General features: G+C 48.6%; 1 pseudogene; it reads left to right on the top strand.

Annotated features, from left to right (window-relative positions):
- Positions 1 to 294: 294 nt before the first annotated feature.
- Positions 295 to 1,974, top strand: LOC117088547 (annotated as a pseudogene).
- Positions 1,975 to 6,187: the final 4,213 nt, after the last annotated feature.

Genomic DNA, 6,187 nt, shown 5'->3' with positions numbered 1-6,187 from the left:
GTGCAAGCAACTATTTCAAATGCTTTATTTGTATTAATTCCCCCAAGAACCCAGTGAGATGGGTTATTATCTCCCATTTCACAGATGACAAAACCGAGGCACTGAGAAGCCAATCACTTCATCAAAGGTCAGCTCGGCTAATAAGTACTAGATCTGGGATTTGAACCCAGAGTTCTGGCGCTCTCCCATGTTCTTATTTCCGTTAGTCGTCTTTGAGAGTGAGCACTTCTTTCCTTACCAGGATTTAGGGTTGGGTAGAAGTACTTTGGAAAGCGTATCTGGTGAGTGGGCTGAAGCCCTCGTCTGGGCCGAAAAAAAAAGCCCTCAGATCCGTCTTTTAGTTACTTCTCTTCGTTTTTTCTCTCCGGTTTCTCATCACTCCAACCAGCCGCGACCAGGCCGAGGAAGAAGGCGGCGGCGGCGGCCTGGGAGGAGCCGAGCTCGGGCAACTTCACGGCCCGCGCCGGGCCCAGGAAGCGCTGCGGCCCAGCGGGCAGGAAGCGCGAGCGGCCCCAGCGCTGCAGTAGCGGCAGTGGCTGCGGCTGCAGCGGTGACTAGGACCGCCTAGAGCTCGACTGGGCCCCCGGCAGGGGCAAGCGCGCGGGGCGCCAAGGAGCGCGTCAAACTTGAAGGGTCAAAGTGTAATGGGCAACTTTTGATTTTGGGGGCAACCCACTGGGATATGATTGGTGAAAAGGAGTGCCTAAACAGCAATCTGCTTACTGCGGTCTCGGCCAGAATGTGTGGGGGCCTCACAGGTATGGGTGCCCGGCGGCGGTCGGGGTGCCGACAGTGGTCTCCGGTTCCTGTGCTGCGCACAGCCTTCTCATTACCACTGAAGGGAAGCTGTGGAAATGAGAAGGCGGCAGCTGGGACATGGCGACACGAAGAGAGTAGAGGCCTCCAGACTCATCGAGGGTTTCTGCCATGAAGTTATCATGTCTGCAGCATGTGGGCGGAACCACACCTTGGCCTTGACAGAAACGGGCTCCGTGTTTGCGTTTGGGGAGAACAAGATGTGGCAGCTGGGCCTTGCCAACCAGACAGACTCTGTCCGCAGCCCGGTGTAGATAATGTATAACGGCCAGCATTTACTAAAATGGCCTGTGGGGCTGAATTCAGTATGATAATGGACTGAAAAGGAAACCTCTATTCCTTTGGGTGGCCTGAATATGGTCAGCTGGGACACAACTCGCATGGGAAGTTCACTTCCCGGGCACAGCGGATAGAGTACGACTGCAAACTGGTATCCCCGCTAGTGGCCATCTTCATCGAGAAGACAGATTCTGCCTGTACCAAAAGGTGGTTGTGCGAGACGAGGCCTGTGGTGCTAACCGCACGCTAGTCCTGGACTCCCAGAAGCGAGCCTTCTCCTAGGGCTTCGGTAGCTATGCCCGGCTGGGCCACGCAGAGCAGAAGGACGAGATGGTCCCCCACCTGGTGAAGCTGTTTGACTTCCTTGGGCGTGGGGTGTCCCAGATCTATGCTGGTTACACCTGCTCCTTGGCCCTCAGTGAAGTGGGTGGTCTGTTTTTCTGGGGGGCCACCAACGCCTGCCGTGAATCTGCCATGTACCCGAAAGCAGTGCAGGACCTCTGTGGCTGGAGAATCTGGAGCCTGGCTTGTGGGAAGAGCAGCATCATTGTGGCCGCCGATGAGAGCACCAGCAGCTGGGGCCCAACACCGACCTTCGGGAAACTGGTCTACGGAGACCACAAGCCCAAGTCTTCCACTGCAGCCCAGGTGGTGAAGGCTCTGGATGACATTTTCTCAGAGAAGGTCGCCATGGGCTACTCACACTCCTTGGTGATAGCAAGAGACAAAAGTGAGACCGAGAAAGAAAAGATCAAGAAACTGCCAGAATACAACCCCGAACCCTCTGGATGCTCCTGGAGACTCCTCCGACTCCACACCTCTCGCGGCAGCTGTCATTTCCATATGCATTGGGACATGAAGTCAAACAAGGAATTTTAAAAAGTAAAAGTTGACCGAAGATGCATTTTTGTTTGGACTGTCTGAGGTTCCTTTTTTTTTTTTTTTTTTTTTTTTTTGAGACGGAGTCTTGCTCTGTGGCCCGGGCTGGAGTGCAGTGGCCGGATCTCAGCTCACTGCAAGGTCCGCCTCCCAGGTTTATGCCATTCTCCTGACTCAGCCTCCCGTGTAGCTGGGACTACAGACGCCCGCACCACGCCCAGCTAGTTTTTTGTATTTTTTAGTAGAGACGGGGTTTCACCATGTTAGCCAGGATGGTCTCGATCTCCTGACCTCATGATCCGCCCGTCTCGGCCTCCCAAAGTGCTGGGATTACAGGCTTGAGCCACCGCGCCCGGCTTGAAGTTCCATTTTACAAGTGATCCAACCTTAACTTCTTTTTTCTGTATGCTTTCCAAAGTACATTTTTTCCCCTTGATGTCGATTTAAAATACTTGCTAATAGTTGACTTACGATTCCTACAAAAGAGGCAGAAACTTTGAGCAATGTAGGTTTTTTTTAAGTTTTTTCCTCCTCTCCTGAATACACTCCCCAAAACACCCCTTTCCAATTATAATTAGCATTGCGATCCAAGCAGATGCTACATGGAAGAGGAATTGCCATTTACTCAAAAAAAAAAAAAAAAAAAAAATGTCCCTTACAGGAACCGGCAGCAGCTAGGCAAAGGCAGTTCCTTGCTGGCCCACTTCCATCCAAAATCATGCTCGCGTGCTTCGGAAGCAGGTCACTCCTTTCCCGCTTTTTCTTGCAGATCGTCCTAGGCCGCTGTCGGTTCTGTTTCTCCTCTTGGCGGCCTGTACGCCCACAGCCTTGTGGCTGCGACACTACAGAATCTGCCCTGTCCCCAGCGATGGGAGATTGGGAGTCTGTGTTTAGCCATTTATATGGACCTCAGCTGTTAATGAAGTCCAAATGAAAATCAGGTGATGGTGGAACCATGGGGACTTGGAGGTGGGGCAGAGGTGGGAACATTTGTATCAGTTGAGTTGGCTTCGGCTTCGTGGCTTCCTGTGGAGCCAGGGCTGAGCCTTGTTAGGCGTACTCGCCACTTAGAGACTGATCAGCCAGCAGTCAAGTGGATTCTCCAGTCCTTGCAAGAAGGATCAGCCCTTTCCATAGCAGCGCTGACCACCCTGTGCCTTGGCCTCCTTTTCTACCCCGCCTGCATCCTACCTTGCACTGGCTGTCCTGTTGCTGAGACTGGGGGTACCGTTCTGCTGACTCAGCTCCCTTTAGTCACGTCTGCTTGGCTCTGGTACCAAATAGTTGGGATTACTGAAGAGTCCCCTTCCTCGAGTGTCAGCACGGATGCTGTGACTACCACCCGCATCCCCATCAAGTGCCTGAACTCCCCACCGTGTGCGCTGTGCTGAGTGAGTCATGAGGTGCCTTTTCTGGAACCCTCCTCTCGCCTGGACCCAAGAGAGGTGACAGCTCTGGCTGGGGTTCTTGGTTTCCAGAGGGTCTGGACTGGTTTGGGTACTTTAAAATAGATATTTAGTTCAGTGGTGCTTATGGGGAGTTGGGAATAGAACTTAAGTGTGAGACTTGGGAGGATGGGAAATAGTTAAATATTGGTCTCTTCAAGTTTTTTGTTTTTGTTTTTGTTTTGTTTTGCTTTGCTATTGTTACCACTTGTCACTGTCTCCATGTTAAAATGCCAAAAATGATCTTGTTGCTCCACCCCAGTCTCTCCTTACCGTGACTCTTGCCCTTGGAGGCCACATAGCAGTGTCTGTCCCCCCAGTCCCAAGGCCTGTGGGAGGAGACTGGCCTGCATCTCTCTAAGACTTAGTCTGAGCCAGGCGCATCTTTTGTTCTGTGTTCAATCAGTAGTCCAGGGGAGAAGCTTCTGCTACTTCAGAGCTTTGCTGAACTAACCTAATTTGTCCATATCACCCCAAAACCACCATCTCTGACTCAGGCTTCCATGGGATAACCTGATCCGTTTCCCTGGACAGTTCTCTTTCCTAGAAGGCAGCCCGGTCACCTGTGCTCCTGGCACCCTTGAGGTCTCTCCTTTGCTTTGTGGTCACGGAGAAGGTTGAGGAAGCAGCACTGGAGGTCCCAGCCTTTGCTGGAGCTGCCCTGGGTGGAGCTGGACTTAGATCTTCCAGTGGCCAGCCACTTCTAGAACCCTGGAGCAGGAAAGTGGCCTTCGAAGTGAAGACTGCCTTGTCCCCCACCTCCTTTTGGCTTAGATTGAAAAATGAACTTCCTAATGGGTTAAATCCTTTAAAACAAGGAGTTGGGGAGAAGAGCGTCGTGCACGCCTAGAGAGGTACACAGTTGCCCAGCTGGGAACGTGTTAGGCGCTGACCCCGTGGGCAACTGACTGGTCTTCCAGCTCAGGAAAAAGAATTTGAAAGAGGCTTAGAGTGAAGCAGAATCAAAGAGGAGGATGTGATTTGGTCGAAGGTGCTTGGTTTAGTGCTGTAATTGTCATATATATATTTCTTGAAGTAAACATTTTAAATGAACGACATCATTGTCTACTAAAAAAAAAAAAAAGTACTTTGGGAAAAGGAGAATGGGGGGATTTTCCCCCCAGGATCCCTTAGGGTCCCGTCTTTGGAACTTCAAGGAAGCCCACATTTTCCTATGTAGTCAGTAAAGGAGTAGCTGTCTTACCCTCCACTCTGAGGGCTGATCTGCAGGATGTGGTCTCTGGACACATAATTAGCCTCTAAAATGGAGGGGGTATTCCTGAGCCAGCCATCTGCACACATTGAGTTTAGAAGTTTTGTCTTAGATGAAGCATTTGCTCATTCGAGAACCTCAACCCTGCAGCACACAAGGATAGCTAACTAATAAATTTTCCTAAGTGAATTTCTGGGGAGACTGGCAATTGAATCTTCCTCCTTCCAGAGCAACAGTACCACTGGCAGCATTTGCAAAAATCCCAGTAATTAGATTAATTTGCTAAATGCTACTGCAGATTCAAGGAGTATTTTAGACTTGATTTTATTTTGCTGTGTATGCTTTGTTTATTTCTTTATTACTGCTGTGGTTTAATTAATTTTTCTCAATTTTACACTGGCCTTTCCTCCAAGGAGTCTGAGAGGTACCCTCTCAATGAGAGCTTCTTGTTCATCTTTGGTTTTTGGCATAGGAATTTTTCTTTATATTTTTGCTGTAGGGTTTCTCAGCCTGGGCACTATTGACATTTTGGGCCACATATATCTTTGTCATGGCAGCTGTCCTGTGCATTTTGGAATGCTTGGTGGCATTCTTGGATTTTAACCACCTGATGCCAGTAACACCTGCACCTTCAGTTGTGACACCAAAAATGTCTTCAGACAATGTCAAATGAGGAGGGAAGAACCACTGCTTTAGTTCATGGTTCATAATAGGAAGAAAATTAAATACAGTCATAAAGTCCCAGTTATTAAATTTCTACACAACCAACTCCAGTGCAAATGGCAGACACCTGCAAGCTCCACCCTGGATGATTGTGAGATCTTGACAGCACAAACTTAGCCAGTTTCTAGCCCTGGGCCAGGCATAGTGTCTTCAGAAAATATTCATTTTGAAGTGAATGATTAACACATAAAAATTCTTTCTAATGCCACAAATTTAGCATAACTGGATGTCAAATAAACCAAATAATGTGGCTGGCTTGTTTGATTTTACACTGAATTTGCTGGCTTGCATTCATTCATTTGTATATTTGTTTATTCTTTGGCTCAGCAGATCTTGCTACACCTGAGCAACCTGGCCTAATGGTTCATGGCATGGGTGCTGGTGCTGGTGCTGTATTACCTGGATGCAAGCTCCGTTATTGCTACTCATTGGTTTTATGACCCCCGGCAAGCTTACTGACTGTTTTGTGCCTTAGTTTCCTCATCGGCAAAACAGAGAGGATGCATATGCATTGTACATACCTTAAAGAGTTAATTACAAGAATTCAGTTACTTAATATATTTTAAGTGCTTAGACTGTTCTCAGACACCTAGTAAGTGGTATATATGTTTGCTATTATTATACCTAGTTGAGAAGGTAAAGAAGGATAAAGTGAAAGATGTGCATCAGAATAGCTCTAATTCGAGGCAGAATATAATACCTGTTGTAAGAGAAGTTCAAACTAAATGTGACAAAGAAGCAAGATCGTAGCCAATGGAGGGGTAGAGAAAGCAGAGATAACCTCATGACAGAGGAGATGTTTGAGTTGGGCTTTGTGCAGGGTACCATGTGA

This window comes from Trachypithecus francoisi, unplaced genomic scaffold, assembly GCF_009764315.1.
Source record: "Trachypithecus francoisi isolate TF-2019V2 unplaced genomic scaffold, Tfra_2.0 Lachesis_group10, whole genome shotgun sequence".
Taxonomy (NCBI): Eukaryota; Metazoa; Chordata; class Mammalia; order Primates; family Cercopithecidae; genus Trachypithecus; species Trachypithecus francoisi.
Note: the sequence above shows the minus strand (reverse complement) of the source record. Positions and strands in the feature narration are given on the sequence as shown.